Source organism: Takifugu rubripes, chromosome 16, assembly GCF_901000725.2.
Source record: "Takifugu rubripes chromosome 16, fTakRub1.2, whole genome shotgun sequence".
Taxonomy (NCBI): Eukaryota; Metazoa; Chordata; class Actinopteri; order Tetraodontiformes; family Tetraodontidae; genus Takifugu; species Takifugu rubripes.
In genome coordinates this window covers 582,595-597,691 of record NC_042300.1, presented here as the reverse complement: position 1 = coordinate 597,691, position 15,097 = coordinate 582,595, and the positions used below count along the sequence as shown (strand labels likewise).

The following is a 15,097-nucleotide window of genomic DNA, read 5'->3' as shown; positions in this document are numbered from 1 at the left end:
GTGGCGTTAACGCTGACAAGGCTAATTAAGATTAAGATGTACTTTATTCATCCCCGTAGGTAAATTGAATTGTAGCAGCAACCTATACAAAGTATAGCAACAAAATAAATAAATAAATACAAATAAGATTAGAACGTTATAAACATATATACAGCATATATATTATATATACATAATATATACATATTATAAGCATTGTAAGCATATATACATAAATATAGAATAAAATAGAAATAAAATTACAACATAAACATTAAAACAATTATTGTTATTGAATGGTTTGGACCTGAGCTGATGCATGAGTCCGGTCAAGAGAGCTCAGCTCTGACAGAGAGGGATGAATTATACAGTTTGATGGTGGACGGCAGGAAGGACTTCCTTAGAGCAGTGAGGCTGCAGGAATCTGTTGCTGAAGCTGCTTCTCAGTTTGTCCACTGTGTTATGGAGGGGGTGGGAGGGATTGTCCATGATTGTCGGCAGTTTCAACACCATCCTGTCCCTCACCACCTCGTCTAAGTTAGCAAGTTTAAATCCAACAACAGACCCTGCCTTTTTAATGAGTTTTTTGAGTCTGTTGGCATCCTTTGCTTTAATGCCTGCACCCCAGCACACTACAGCAAAGAAGATGGTGCTAGCCATGACATGATAGAACATGTGGAGCATCCTGCTGCAAACTCTGAAGGAGCTGAGTCTCCTGAGGAAGTAGAGTCTGCTCATGGCCTTCTTGTAAACAGCATCGGTGTTTGTGGACCACTCCAGTTTATTGTCCAGCTGAACACCCAGGAACCTGTAATATGGGACTATTTCCACATCTTTCCCACTAATGCAGACTGGGGAGAGTGGGGACTTGCTTTTACTGAAATCCACCACCATCTCCTTCATCTTGATCACGTTGAGCTGCAGAAGGTTCTCCCTGCTCCACCTAACAAAACTCTCCACAAGGTCCCTATATTCATCCTCCTGTCCATTCTCCACACATCCGACTATGACTGTGTCATCAGAGTACTTCTGGAGATGACATGTCTCAGAGTGGTACTGGAAGTCAGCTGTGTAGGTGGTGAACAGAAAGGGGGAGAGCACAGTTCCTTGGGGAGCTCCTGTGTTGCTCATCAGGGGGTTGGACACAAAGCTCCACAGTCTCACAAACTGTGGTCGACTTGTCAGGTAGTCCTCGATCGAAGATGGTGTTGAAGGCAGAAGAGAAGTCAAAGAACATGACCCGCACTGTGGTGTTTAGTCTGTCCAAGGAGGAGTAAGTCCTCTGTAGCACGTACAGTATATTACCGCGTCATCAACCCCCACCTTGGGCTGATAGGCAAACTGCAGAGGGTCCTGAAAGGGGCTCACCAGAGGTCTGAGGTGTGACAGCACAAGCCGCTCCATGACCTTTATAATGTGGGAGGTCAGTGCTATTGGCCTGTAGTCACTTGGTGCCACAGGATGGGTCTTCTTCGGCACCGGGACCAGACAGGATGTCTTCCAAAGCACTGGGATCCTCTGAAGATGAAGGCTCTGGTTGAACAGGTGCTGCAATATTCCACACAGCTGCCTGGAGCAGTTCTTCAGCACTCGTGGGCTGATGCCGTCCGGTCCGGCAGCCTTTCTCTGGTTGAGCCTCTCTAGCTCTCTCCTCACCTGGCTAGACGTGAAGGATAGTCCTGTCGGGGGGATGGGTGACATGTTGGTAGAGGTAAGATCGGGCCTAAAAAATCCAGCCCGACCCGACCCAGGCCCGCGGGCATTAAAGCCCGACCCAGCCCAAGCCCGACCAATTTACTTGATTTGCAGGCCCGAGCCCGAAGCAAACCCGAAATTTAAATTTATCCCATAGTATTTTGGGCAGAAAAAATGCAAGATCTTTTAAGGTTAAAATAATCTACATATTTTTATGATCATGATAAATGAATGGAACACAGAATAAGAGGCCAGACAAAGAGAGTGAAAGAGAAATCTTGATGCGCACTCGCTTAATTACGCGGAGAAATTATTTATAAATTATTTATTTATAATAAGTATTCCTTAGTTTAGTATCCACACATCGTTTTAGTGTATATTTTTATAAACAAATATTTATTAAAAAAAAGTCAGCGAGAGAGAAGCCCGGCCCGACCCGAACGTAATGATTGACATTTTACGCATTTTAAGCCCGACCCGAATTTCGGGTTGGGTCAGGCTCGGACTCGGGCTCGGTCTTAAGATCTTACCTCTACATGTTGGAATCTATGTAGGGTGTCATCAGGGGGGAGGTGGAAGAAGTTGGCAGAGGTGTTAGGGGCTCTGGGAGGTGTGAAGGGGACCCATTGTTATCCAGAGGAATATTGGGACAGCTGGGGGAGGGGGAGCTGGAATAAAACCTGTTGAAAAACTGGTTCAACTCATTAGCTTGGTCCACGTTCCCATCAGCTGAGCGTATTCCTTTCTTCTGGAAGCCAGTGATTGTCCTCTGTTAGGAGTGGTTGTATCAGGACCCGAAAGCAGGCAGGACACAGTGGCGTATCGTTCCGAGAAGCTTTATTAAAGTTTATAGAACTCAAAAAGAGGCGTGGAGACCACGACTCGGAGCTTAATCAAAACAGGGAATGTAAACTTACGACAAAAGCAGTCCATGAAGGATTAAGAAAAAACAATAATCCGATAACGGGTTCAAAAGTTATCCACGAAGGAAACAGTCTCACAAAAGTCCAGGAGGGTACAGCCGGGGTTTTCCGAAAACGACAAAACACGCCAACGCTGGCCAACCGTGAGAACAGTCCATAAATAGGTGGCTTGATTACGATAGTCTGCAGGTGCGCCAGTCCCCGGCACCACCTGTGGCTGAGGCATGGCTCCACCACGCCCCCCGCAGGAGAAACCCTGCAAAAGAGTTCCCAGAAACTGGGAACCTGACATCCTCATCCCACTCCAAACATCCCTGGTCTGGTTCCTCTCCAGTCTCTCCTCCAGCTTCTTCCTATAGGCGTCCTTGCTCTCCTTCAGACTGCGTTTCAGTTCCTTCTGTACTCTCCTGAGCTCAGCCGGGTCCCCAGCAGTGAAGGCCCTCTTCTTCATGTTCAAAAGGGCCTTCAGGTCACTTGTCACCTATGGTTTGTTGTTTGGGTAACAGCGTACCTTCTTGGTGGGGACGGAGTTCTCAGTGCAGAACTTGATGTAGTCAGAAACACAGTCTGTCAGTCCATCCAGGTCCTCACCATGTGGTTCACAGAGAGCAGACCAGTTGGTGGTCTCCAGGGAATCCCGCAGACAGTCCATGGCACCATCTGACCATTTCATAACAGTCCTCACAGTGACTGATTGCTGCTGAACCACAGGTGTGTATGATGGGGAGAGCAGCACGAGATTATGGTCAGACTTGCCTAGTGGAGGGAGTGCAGTGGAGGTGTATGCATTGGTGACATTAGCATACAGTAAATCCAAAGTCTTAACGTCTCTCGTGCTGCACTGGACATATTGATGGAATGTAGGGAGAGTGGATTTAAGGGAGGCATGATTGAAGTCACCTATGATGAGAATAAAGGCTCCGGGATGTTTAGTCTGCAGGTCAGCCGTGACAGAGTGAATAACGTCACAGGCCGTTTCCGCTTTACCGGTCGGAGGAATATAAACATTGATGGCGATGACATTAGTAAACTCCCGTGGCAAATAGTATGGACGGAGTCCGATAGCAATAAGTTCCACGTCGGGACTGCACACGCGCTCCTTGACGTGAATATGCTCCGGGTTGCACCACCTGTTGCTAACGAACACGGCAAGTCCCCCTCCTTTCTTCTTACCGGCCGCGGTGGTGTCTCGGTCCGCTCGCACAGTGGTGAAACCAGCGATCGTCACATTAGAGTCCGGTATCAGTCCATGGAGCCATGTCTCCCTGAAACACATGATACTGGCCTTTGTACTCCCGCTGTGTCCGTGTGAGCGCCTCCAGCTCATCCATCTTATTTGCCAGGGACCTGACATTCCCCTGTTATGACCTTAAATATCATATTCCTCGTGTTACTGGTCGAGGAGGGGGAGTGGCAGCAATCTATCACTCCAAGTTATTAATTAATCCTAGACCAAAACATGGCTCCAGTTCATTTGAACGCCTCACTCTTGGCATCACCCATCTGAATTGGAAGGCAGAAAAGCCACTTCTGTTTGTTGTTGTATATTGGCCCCCTGCTGGGCCACATTCAGAGTTCCTTTCTGAGTTCTATGATTTCTTATCTGACTTGGTCCTTAGAACAGACAAAGTCATTATCATTGGAGACTTTACTATCCATGTAGACATTGTAAATGACTTTAGAAATGGCTTCATTTCATTACTTGAGTCAGTTGGTCTCCTCCAGCAGATAAACCAACCAACTCATAGCTTCAACCACACCTTAGTTCTGACTTATGGTGTTGAGGTAGAACATGTGTCAGTGTTCCCTCAGAACCCACTCCTGTCAGATCATTCATTGATCACTTTTACATTTATGATTAAGGATTCTTCTATCCTCAGAACACAGTCTTACTATAGCAGATGTCTTTCAGATAATGCTGTAGCTAAGTTTAAGGAAGCAATCCCTGTGCTAATCCCAGGACCACTGTGTGTTTCCCCGGGATAAATCATTATAATCTTAGCCCTGCTGAGGTTGACTCTATTGCTGAAGGTGCAGCAACCTCACTGAGAATCATGCTTGAAAACTGAGGTCATGGTGTTTGGTCCTGAACCTCTCAGGGATAGATTAGATCACTCTAGATGATATCTCATTAACATATAGTCTCTCTGTGAGGAATCTAGGAGTAACTTTTGACCAAAACCTCTCCTTCAACTCACACATTAAAACAGTCTCTAGAAGTGCCTTTTTTCACTTGAGGAACATCACAAGGATCAGGAAACTACTGATGCGGCATGATGCTGAAAAGTTAGTCCATGCATTTGTTACTTCCAGGCTGGACTATTGTAATTCTTTATTATCAGAGCAGGGTGTTCAAACAACTCTTTAAGAAGCCTCCAGCTGATCCAAAATGCTGCAGCCAGAGTTCTGACAGGTATTGACAAAAGAGATCACATAACTCCTGTACTGGCGTCTCTTCATTGGCTGCCCGTTAAATTCAGAATAATTTTTAAAACCCTTCTTTTGACCTCAGAGGCCTAGCTCCATCCTAAGTGGAGGAGCTAGTGACACCTTACCAGCCCAATAGACCGCTCCACTCTCAGAATGCTGGTCTACTTGTGGTTCCCAGAGTTTCCAGGAGTAGAATGGGGGGCTGAGCATTTAGTCACTAGGCCCCCCTGCTATGGAACCAGCTCCGTGTCCAGGTACGGGAAGCTGACTCCATCTCTACTTTTAAAATTAGGCTTAAAACCTACCTCTTTGAAAAAGCTGTTGTTACTAATTCTGTAGTTCCAGTTACTATCATAGACAGGCAAATTATCATACTTAGGGGGTTGTCTAATCATTAGGTTAACATCTTAGTTATGCTGCTATAGGCCGAGGCTGCTGGGGTCCAGAAACATGATCACCTGACAGGCCTCTGTCACCCCACTGGGTCATGGTCTCCTCTCCTCTCCTCTCCTCTCCTCTCCTCTCCTCTCCTCTCCTCTCCTCTCCTCTCCATTCTATCCTCTACCTGTCCTCCCCCCTCCTCTCTCTTTACCCAGCCGGCCATCAGCAGGAGGGTCCCCCTACATGAGCCTGGTCCTGCTCAAGGTTTCTTCCTGTTAAAGGGGAGTTTTTCCTTGCCACTGTTGCTTGTTGGGGGTTAGGCCCTGGGATCCTGGAAAGTGCCTTGAAACAATTTTGATTGTAAAAGACGCTATATAAATAATAGTAGCCCATCAGTCGGGGCTCGGGTGGGTGCGTTTACCACATCCGGTTCCTCGGGCTCTAGATGGACACATCCTTGGCAGCATTACTCACCGGACCTCTCCAGTTCAGCTGCTGATCTCACGAGAACCACCACGAGACGATCCAGTTTCACATCCTGGACTTCCTCAACCCACCACTAATCCTGGGGTATCCCTGGCTCCAACTCCACAATCCCCACATAGACTGGTCTACCAGAGCTATTCGAGAGTGGAGCTCCTCTTGTCACCTGCAGCAAGCCTTTTTGCCCGCTTGTCCTCCCCATTCCTGTTCATTACCTGATCTCTCCATGGTGCCACCTGAGTATCAGGATTTCTACCAGGTTTTCAGTAATGACAGGGCTACCTCTCTGCCACCTCACCGACCCTATGATTGCACCATTGACCTCCTGCCAGGCACCTCCCCTCCACGGGGGGCCTTGTACTCTCTAGCGGAACCCGCCTAAAAGGCCATGGATACCTATATTAATGATTTACTGGCTGCGGGTCTCATGTGTCCCTCTTCTTCTCCTGCAGGTGCAGAGTTTTCCTTTGTCAGTAAGGATGGGAGCATGAGGCCCTGTATTGACTACCATGGTCTTAACTGCATTACCGTCAAAAATTGGTACCCCCTCCCTCTCATCTCGTCTATTTTCGAAGTGCTCCAGGAATCCACCATCTTCACTAAACCAGACTTGCAAAATGCCTACCATCTCGACCGCATCAGAGAGGGAGATGAGTGAAAGACAGCATTCAACACACACTCGGGACACTATGAATACCCTGTCATGCCATTTGGCCTCACCAATGCGCCAGCTGTCTTCCAAGTCTTAAGGACGTTCTGCGGGACATGCTCAATGGATTTGCTTTTGTGTATCTGGACGATATCCTGATCCCTAATACCCATGAGGAGCACATCCACCATGTGCAGTCTGTACTCCAGCGCCTGCAGGAGACTCATTGTTCGTTAAGGCAGAGAAGTGTGAATTCCATGTCACCACAGTTGCTTTCTTGAGATGCGTTGTGGCTAAAGGACATCTTCAGATGGATCCAACGAAGGTTTCTGCCGTTACCACCTGGGCTGTACCGGAGAACCAAAAGCAGCTGCAGTGTCTTCTGTCGTTTCATTTGGAATGCGCTTTGGCAGCTCCCCTTGTTCTCACATCTCTGACTTTGTCACAGGCCTTCCCACCTCGCAGGGCTTCAGTCATTTTGACCATTGTTGAATGCTTCAGTAAGATGACCCATTTGGTTCCATTGCCCAAGCCCTCTGCCAAAGAGACTGCACAATTGTTTCTGCTCCATGTAGTCTGTCTCCCCAATGATGTGGTGTCAGACCGGGGACCCCAGTTCACTTCAACATTCTGGAAGGAGTTTTGCAGGCTGTTGGGAGGCCATCACCAGTCTGTCTTCTGGATTTCACCCACAGACCAATGGGCAAACGGAACGTGTGAACCAGGAGATGGGACAGCCCTGCAAAGCATGGTGACAGACAATCCCTCCTCCCAGTCCGAACAGCTTGTAGGGATTGAATATGCCCACAACTCCCTTGTCTGCTCGGCCACCCTTTTTCTTTTTTTGCCGTTTCAGTGCTTTTATGGGTACCAACTCCCACTGTTTCCTGCCCTTGAAAAGGAGGTCATTGTCATCGCACCTGGCACCAAGCACGGGCATCCCTTCTTTGTGCTGCTGACTGTTGTTCTGTTGCTGCCAATCAACACTGATTTCCCTAGCCCCAGTCTACCAGGTTGGTCAGAAGGTCTGGCTTTCCACTAGGGATTTGCCCCTACAAGTGGAATCTAGGAAATTAGCTCCCAGATTCATTGGCCCCTTCCCCTAACCCTACCTTTCATGTGTCTAGGGTCAAGCCTGTTTGGGTAAGTCCACTGGTTCCCCTGTGCCACCCCCTCCCCCACCTCAGTTGATCAATGGAGGTCCCGTGTATGCTGTGAGGCAGCTTCTCCGCTCTCGTCGTCGTGGAAGAGGGATACAGTATCTGGTAGACTGGGAGGGTTAGAGGAACACACTTGGGTTCCAGCTTGGTTTATCATGTCCCCGCAACTGATAAGGGACTTTGACCACCTGCATCCGGACCAGCCTACTCCGTCATCTGTCAATGCCTGGAAGGACCGCATCCGCGCTCCGTAGATGGATGATGGCTCTGAGGGGTGCGCTCCACCAGATGTATGTTTCATCTGACCCTGAAGTGGCCTCCTGTGTCTCCAGGAATCCAAGATTTTTATTTATTTTCTGGGGTTGGCTTTTTTTTTTTTTTATTGCCCTGGAGCTGCATTTGGGACATTGGGGGCCGTCCCTGGAGGGGGGGGGGGGGGGGGTCCTGTCACTGCCTGCTGTTCTGCTCTCATGCTGAGGTGGAAAATTCCACTCACTCTGCCACACCCCTCCTACACACCCATCTGATCAGCTTTCATCATTTTCACCTGTCCTCTTAGGCCTATTTAAGCCACTGTTTATTCATGCCTTGCCAGATTGCTATTGCACCATTCCTGACTTTCCAGCACATACTTTGATTGGGCTTATTGGTTTTGACCCTGCCTGCCTTGGACTTTTCCTCTGTGTCTCTGCCCTGGTAAATCTGATAACCTTCTGCTCTCGACTAAGAGTTTTGCTCTGTGTTTATTTGGACCGTTGCCCGCCTGGAACTGTGGAGTGTTTTCTCCATTCCACGGAGGCCTGTTAAAACTGTCTGGAACTGCCGTGTTGCAAGTGGATCCCATCACATCCGTGTCACGAACGCGTGTCAAAAGGTGAGACAGCCTGGCATGAGAAATACCCTCTCAATTCATTTTTAAATCCAGGCTTAAACACACCTCTTTACATAGTCAAAAAATATTTTCTCCTTGTCTACAGGTGCATGGACTTTTATTGACGTAACTGAAATTAAAGATTCCTTCACAGATCTCGGATTTAAAAAAAACTGCAGTCCAATGGAAGTAGTTAGCTGTCAATCAGGTGTTGTGCATGAATAAATGCAGCCTTTGTCAAACAGAGCTAAAGATGTTGATGACTTTGAAATGTGGATGATGTGTGGTGGATTTGATGGTAAGTTTATGCTGTCTCAAAGGGAGGTTAGTCTAAATCTGTGTCCTTTCAGAGAAACACGCACAGCAGGAGCAAAGATGATGGCAGAAGGTCTACTGTGGGACCAAAGATGGTTACTGGCTTTTTTAAATTGTTTTTCTTTGTCATACATCTTTCTTTAAATTGTGGTTCTTCTAATGTAACCTATATGAAACTCTAAAAGATGTCATACAATAAAATCATCTATGAAAAGGATGGATGGACTGTACAATATAAATACATATAAATATACCACCATCACGCCTTCCAGTCAGGAAGCAGGACCTGGGGATAGGCTCTCATATCTCCGGGGCTGAAGTTGCCGAGGTAGTCAAAAAACTCATCGGTTGCAAGGCCCTGAGGGTGGATGAGATCCGCCCAGAGTTCCTTAAGGCTCTGGATGTTGTAGGGCTGTTGTGGTTGACTCGACTCTGCAACATCGCATGGACATCGGTGGCGGTGCCGCTGGATTGGCAGACCGGGGTGGTAGTCCTTCTTTTTAAGAAGGGGGACCGGAGGTGTCAAATCAAATCAAATCAATCTTTATTTATATAGCGTCTTATACAATCAAAATTGTTTCAAGGCGCTCTCCGGAATCCCAGGGCCTAACCCCAGACAAGCAACAGTGGCAAGGAAAAACTCCCCTTTAACAGAAAGAAACCTTGAGCAGGACCAGGCTCATGTAGGGGGACCCTCCTGCTGATGGCCAGCTGGGTAAAGGGAGAGGAGAGGAGAGGAGAGGAGAGGAGAGGAGAGGAGAGGACGGGCACAGAGCACAGAAACACACACAAAAATACACTATTTAACGGGGGTCAACGGGGCCGGAGGTCATGCAGCTCCGAAGGCGGCGATACCTGTAAATGAATACAGAAGCGGGGGGGGGGTAGGGCAGAAAAACACAGGAATCAGCATAACTAGTCTGCTTAATGAGGAGGAGGAAAGGAGAGGAGAGGAGAGGAGAGGAGAGGAGAGGAGAGGAGAGGAGAGGAGAGGAGAGGAGAGGAGAGGAAACCATGACCCAGTGGGGGGGTGACAGAGGCCTGTCAGGTGATCATGTTTTCGGACCCCGGCAGCCTTGGCCTATAGCAGCACAGCTAAGATGTTAACCTAATGACAACCCCCTACATATGATATAATTTGTCTATCTATGATAGTAACTGTAACTACAGAATTAGTCAACAATAAGCTTTTTCAAAGAGGTAGGTTTTAAGTCTGATCTTAAAAGTAGCGATGGAGTCAGCCTCCCGTACCTGGACAGGGAGCTGGTTCCATAGCAGTGGGGCCTGGTAGCTAAATGCTCGGCCTCTCATTCTACTCCTAGAAACTCTGGGAACCACAAGTAGACCAGCATTCTGAGAGCGGAGCGGTCTAGTGGGGTGCGGGGTGTGTTCCAACTATAGAGGGGACCATACTCCTCAGCCTCCCTGGTAAGGTCTATTCAGGGATACTGAAGAGGAGGGTCCGCTAGATAGTCGAACCTCGGATTCAGGAGGAGCAATGTGGTTTTCGTCCTGGGCGTGGAATGATGGACCAGCTCTACACCCTCAGCAGGGTCTTCGAGGGGGCATGGGAGTTTGCCCAACCAGTCCACATGTGTTTTGTGGACTTGGAGAAGGCATTCAACCGTGTCCCTCGGGGGGTCCTGTGGGGGGTTCTCTGAGAGTATGGCGTGTCGGGTCTGCTGATACGGCGCCGTCCGCTCCCTGTACGATCAGTGTCAAAGTTTAGTCCACATTGCTGGCAGTAAGTCAAACTCGTTTCCGGTGAGGGTTGGTCTCCGCCAGGGCTGCCCTTTGTCACAGATTCTGTTCATAACTTTTATGGACACAATTTCTAGGTGCAGTAATGGTGTTGAGGGGGTCCAGTTTAGTGACCTCAGGATCGGGTCTCTGCTCTTTGAGGATGATGTGGTCCTGTTGGCGTCATCAGCCCGTGACCTCCAACGATCACTGAATCGGTTTGCCGCCGCGTGTGAAGCGGCTGGGATGAAAATCAGCACCTCCAAATCCGAGGCCATGGTTCTCAACCGGAAAAAGGTGGAGTGCCTTCTCCGGGTCAAGGAGGAGATCCTGCCCCAAGTGCAGGAGTTCAAGTACCTTGGGGTCTTGTTCACGAGTGAGGGAAGAATGGAGCAGGAGATCGACAGGCGGATCGGTGCGGTGTCCGCAGTAATGCGGAGTCTGCACCGGTCCATAGTGGTGAAGAGAGAGCTGAGCCAAAAGGTGAAGCTCTCGATTTACTGTTCGATCTTCGTTCCTACCCTCAACTATGGTCATGAGCTTTGGATCATGACCGAAAGAACAAGATCACGGGTACAAGCGGCCGAAATGAGCTTCCTCCGTGGGGTGGCTGGGCTCTCCCTTAGAGATAGGGTGAGAAGCTCTGCCATCCGGGAGGAGCTCGGAGTAGAGCCGCTGCTCCTCCGCTTTGCAGAATCCCAGGCCCTGACAAGCAACGGTGGCAAGGAAAAAACTCCCCTTTAACAGGAAGAAACCTTGAGCAGTACCAGGCTCATATAGGGGGACCCTCCTGCTGATGGCCGACTGGGTAGAGAAGGACAGGTAGAGGAGAGACTAGGCGGAGATCAATAAAATACATTAATTATAACAAACTGCCTGTGGAGTTGAGTGTGTCAGCGGGGTTGGAGGTCAGTAGGTCAGCATACAGCTATGAAGGCAGCGATACTTGTAGATGGATGCAGGAAAAACTACACAGGAAATAACATCACTGGTCTACTGGGTGAGGAGGAGAGTGGGGTTCCAGCAGCCTGGTAATCAGGGCATCATTTTTCTGGACCCCAGCAGCCTCGGCCTATAGCAGCATAACTAAGATGTTAACCTAATGATTAGACGACCCCCTAAGTATGATAATTTGTCGGTCTAGGATAGTAACTGGAACTACAGAATTAGTGATAATAAGTTTTGTCAAAGAAGTAGGTTTTAAGTCTAATCTTAAAAGTAGAGATGGAGTCAGTCTCCCGTACCTGGATAGGGAGCTGGTTCCACAGCAGAGGGGCCTGGTAGCTAAATGCTCGGCCCCCCAATCTACACTTAGAGACTCTGGGGACCACAAGTAAACCAGTATTCTGAGAGCAGAGTGGTCTATTGTGATAAGGTGTCACTAGCTCCTCCAGGTAGGATGGAGCTAGGCCTCTGAGGACCATATAGGTCAGAAGAAGAATTTTAAAAATTATTCTAGATTTAATGGGCAACCAATGAAGAGATGCCAGTACAGGAGTTATGTTATCCCTTTTATCAATATCTGTCAGAACTCTAGCTGCAGCATTTTGGATCACCTGGAGGCTTCTTAAACAGTTGTTTGGACACCCTGATTATAAAGAATTGCAATAGTCCAGCCTGGAAGTAACAAATGCTGGACTAACTTTTCAGCATCATGCCGTGTCAGTAGTTTCCTGGTCTTTGCGATGTTTCTCAGGTGAAAAAAAGGCACTTCTAGAGACTATTTTAATGTGTGAGTTAAAGGACAGATTTTGGTCAAAAGTTACTCCAAGATTCCTCACAGACTAGATGCTAAGGAGATACCATCTAGAGTGATCATGTGATCTAATCTATTCATGAGAGATATGTTCACTCTTCAGCAGTTTTTCACTTCATTGGTTTATTCTTTAATCATTTCAATCATTCTCCAACAGATTCATACAATGGTGCCTCATTGTGCAGAGGGTCAGCCATACTAGCTCTTTCCATCTCTGGGACGAACAACCAAGCTGCCAGGTGACCTGTACCGCTTCTAATCAGAAAGAGAGCTGCTTATTGTCCCTTAACGGCTGACCAAACATGACCTGGTTGTGAGCCACAATGGTGGCTTTCCTCGACATTTCCAGTCAGACCTGTTTTCCATCTAATGCTGGTTTGTGGCAAAATTGTCTCGAGGAATTTGCCTTGCGATTTGCCTGGTATTGACTTTATGGAAGCTCGATATGGACAAATTATTGTCTCAGGCAGACGCAGGATGCGACACACAAACCATGGAGAACTTTGCAAGTGATCGTATTTTATTAATAAACAGTCTCTGTTCAGTGTCCAGAAAATCCAGGAAATAATCCCACAGGTTGATAATCCTCAGAAAAGAAAACCTCAATGCCCAGAGCAGTCCATGTCCTCCACAAGACGGCCTGCGAGGGTGGGCGGCATGGGGAGTCCCACAAACTTGGGACCATGGCCAGAGACTATTTCACACTGGAATGCTTTGGAGACGGAAAACATGATGCAGGACCAGCTGAAGTCTTTCCTTGGTCGAAGGTAGCTTGGGTAAAGATACAAAATGAGCCATCTTACTAAACCTATCTACTACTGATAGGATGACTGTGTTGTTCCTGGAGGTGGGGCAGACCGGCAATGAACTCCAGAGAGAGGTGGGACCAAGGGTGATGAGGAATTGGAAGGGGCTCTAGAAGACCAGAGGGAGCTTGGTGAGAGGGCTTTTGCTCTAAGCAAATGGAAGAGGCCTTGACAAATCCAAGGGTGTCTTCTTCCAAGGTGGTCTACCAGAAACGTTGGAGAAGGACATCTCATATTCTTCAGATGTCAAGATGACAGGTGAGTCTTGACCCATAGGCCCACTTTCAGAACCTCCGACCAGAAGGGGTGTTGAAAGCCGTTTTCCACTCATCTCCCTCCTGAATCCGATCCAAATGATAGGCATTGCAGAGGTGGTAGATGGTAGCGCCTTGTAGCAACTCAAATGCAGGTGAGATGAGTGGTAGAGGATAGCAATTCTTGACGATGATCTTGATGTTATTCAGGCCACAGTAGACTGTGATCTTGTTCAGGTCGCAAGGTTTCAAAGATTTCCATATAGAAGAAGCCCATTCCAGCAGGGGATGATGAGGGGTGAATGAGCAAGACCTGCAGCAAGACCATCCTTAATGTCGATTTCCATGGCCTCCCTCTCTGGAGCTGACAGGGAATATAGCTATCCCTTAGATGGTATTATTCCTGGCAGGAGATCAATGGGACAGTCATACTTGTCTGGGGTTAGGCCCTGGGATTCTGGAAAGCGCCTTGAAACAATTTTGATTGTAAAAGATGCTATATAAATAAAGATTGATTTGATTTGATTTGATTAATACGATCGGTGAGGAGGAAGCGAAGTTGCTCTCACCTCACTGAACACCTTACAGTAATCATAATAATCCTGAGGAACTTTAGTGAGGTCAGGAACCGAGCTAACTGCTGCGCACATGTGTTAGGTGGAGGGCTGTCTGAGACAGACTTGTTGACATGACGACCCCCTTGACAGAATGGCCCCAGTTTTCTAGTTGAGGTGCGGGTTAACAATATATGTCAAGTCGAGTCACGTCGAGTAGGTTTTAGTGGAAGATCAGTAATAGAAATGAAGGGGTAGAAACAAAAAAGCTCTTCAAATACATACATAACAACAAAAAAGCAAACACTATAGGAAATCATAATAAATAAATTGAATAAGGGTTAAAAAGAAAGGTGGGGATAAAATAAGTGGAAAGATGGCTGACTGGGTAAAGAAAACATTGAGACCCCCTGAAATGGTTGTGCCCAGTTTTGTAACCCAAATTTTCTCTGTCCTTGTGTCCAAATGGGGGTTATTTGTCTGAAGCCTGAATGATGAGATGGCAGACAGAATGTGACTGGAGATGTTGAACAAAGTCAACATCCACTATATTATACTGTAGAGATGTTGTGAATGGGTGTGGGTGGAATGTTTTGTTTCTATGTGCATGTAATGATATTAACTACTGTATTTTGGAAGCCTGAAGAGATATGGAGCCTAATGAAGGAAACACTGTGTTGGTGTATAAGTTTTGAATGTATTTGTTGTACTGCCTTTGTAGTGTGAGATTATTTGTGGTTGTGAAAGTGATCTGATGTTGACTGTATTATGTTATGCAAGTTGTGGTTGACATTGTGTTGAGGCTATGATTTTGTGTAAAAAGGTGAAAACCAAAGGTCTGAGCTGTGGCACTGTTGCAGTCCAAGATGATGGGTCAGCCAGGAGGAACCTCATAGGTGATGGTCCAAGTGTCTAGCGGGTGGTCAATTAATGAATTTTGGGGAGTATCATGATGTGGATTATTTGAGCAGAAAATATTTTTTTTATTGGTCAGTGTTTGAATTATTGTCTGAATTTTTGATGGGTTTGTGGTTGGATAGTGTTTGATAGGTATTTTTAATATGTTTCGTTCTTTGGTTTAATGATGATGCATGGTTATGA

The 15,097-nt window shown here is 47.3% G+C and overlaps 1 long non-coding RNA gene across 1 annotated transcript; it reads left to right on the top strand.

Annotated features, from left to right (window-relative positions):
* The first annotated feature begins 8,158 nt into the window (after positions 1-8,158).
* LOC115252983 (uncharacterized) lies at positions 8,159-9,103 on the top strand. The gene is made up of 2 exons (XR_003891279.1): positions 8,159-8,574; positions 8,922-9,103. It is a non-coding gene; the product is annotated as an uncharacterized lncRNA (long non-coding RNA).
* Positions 9,104-15,097: the final 5,994 nt, after the last annotated feature.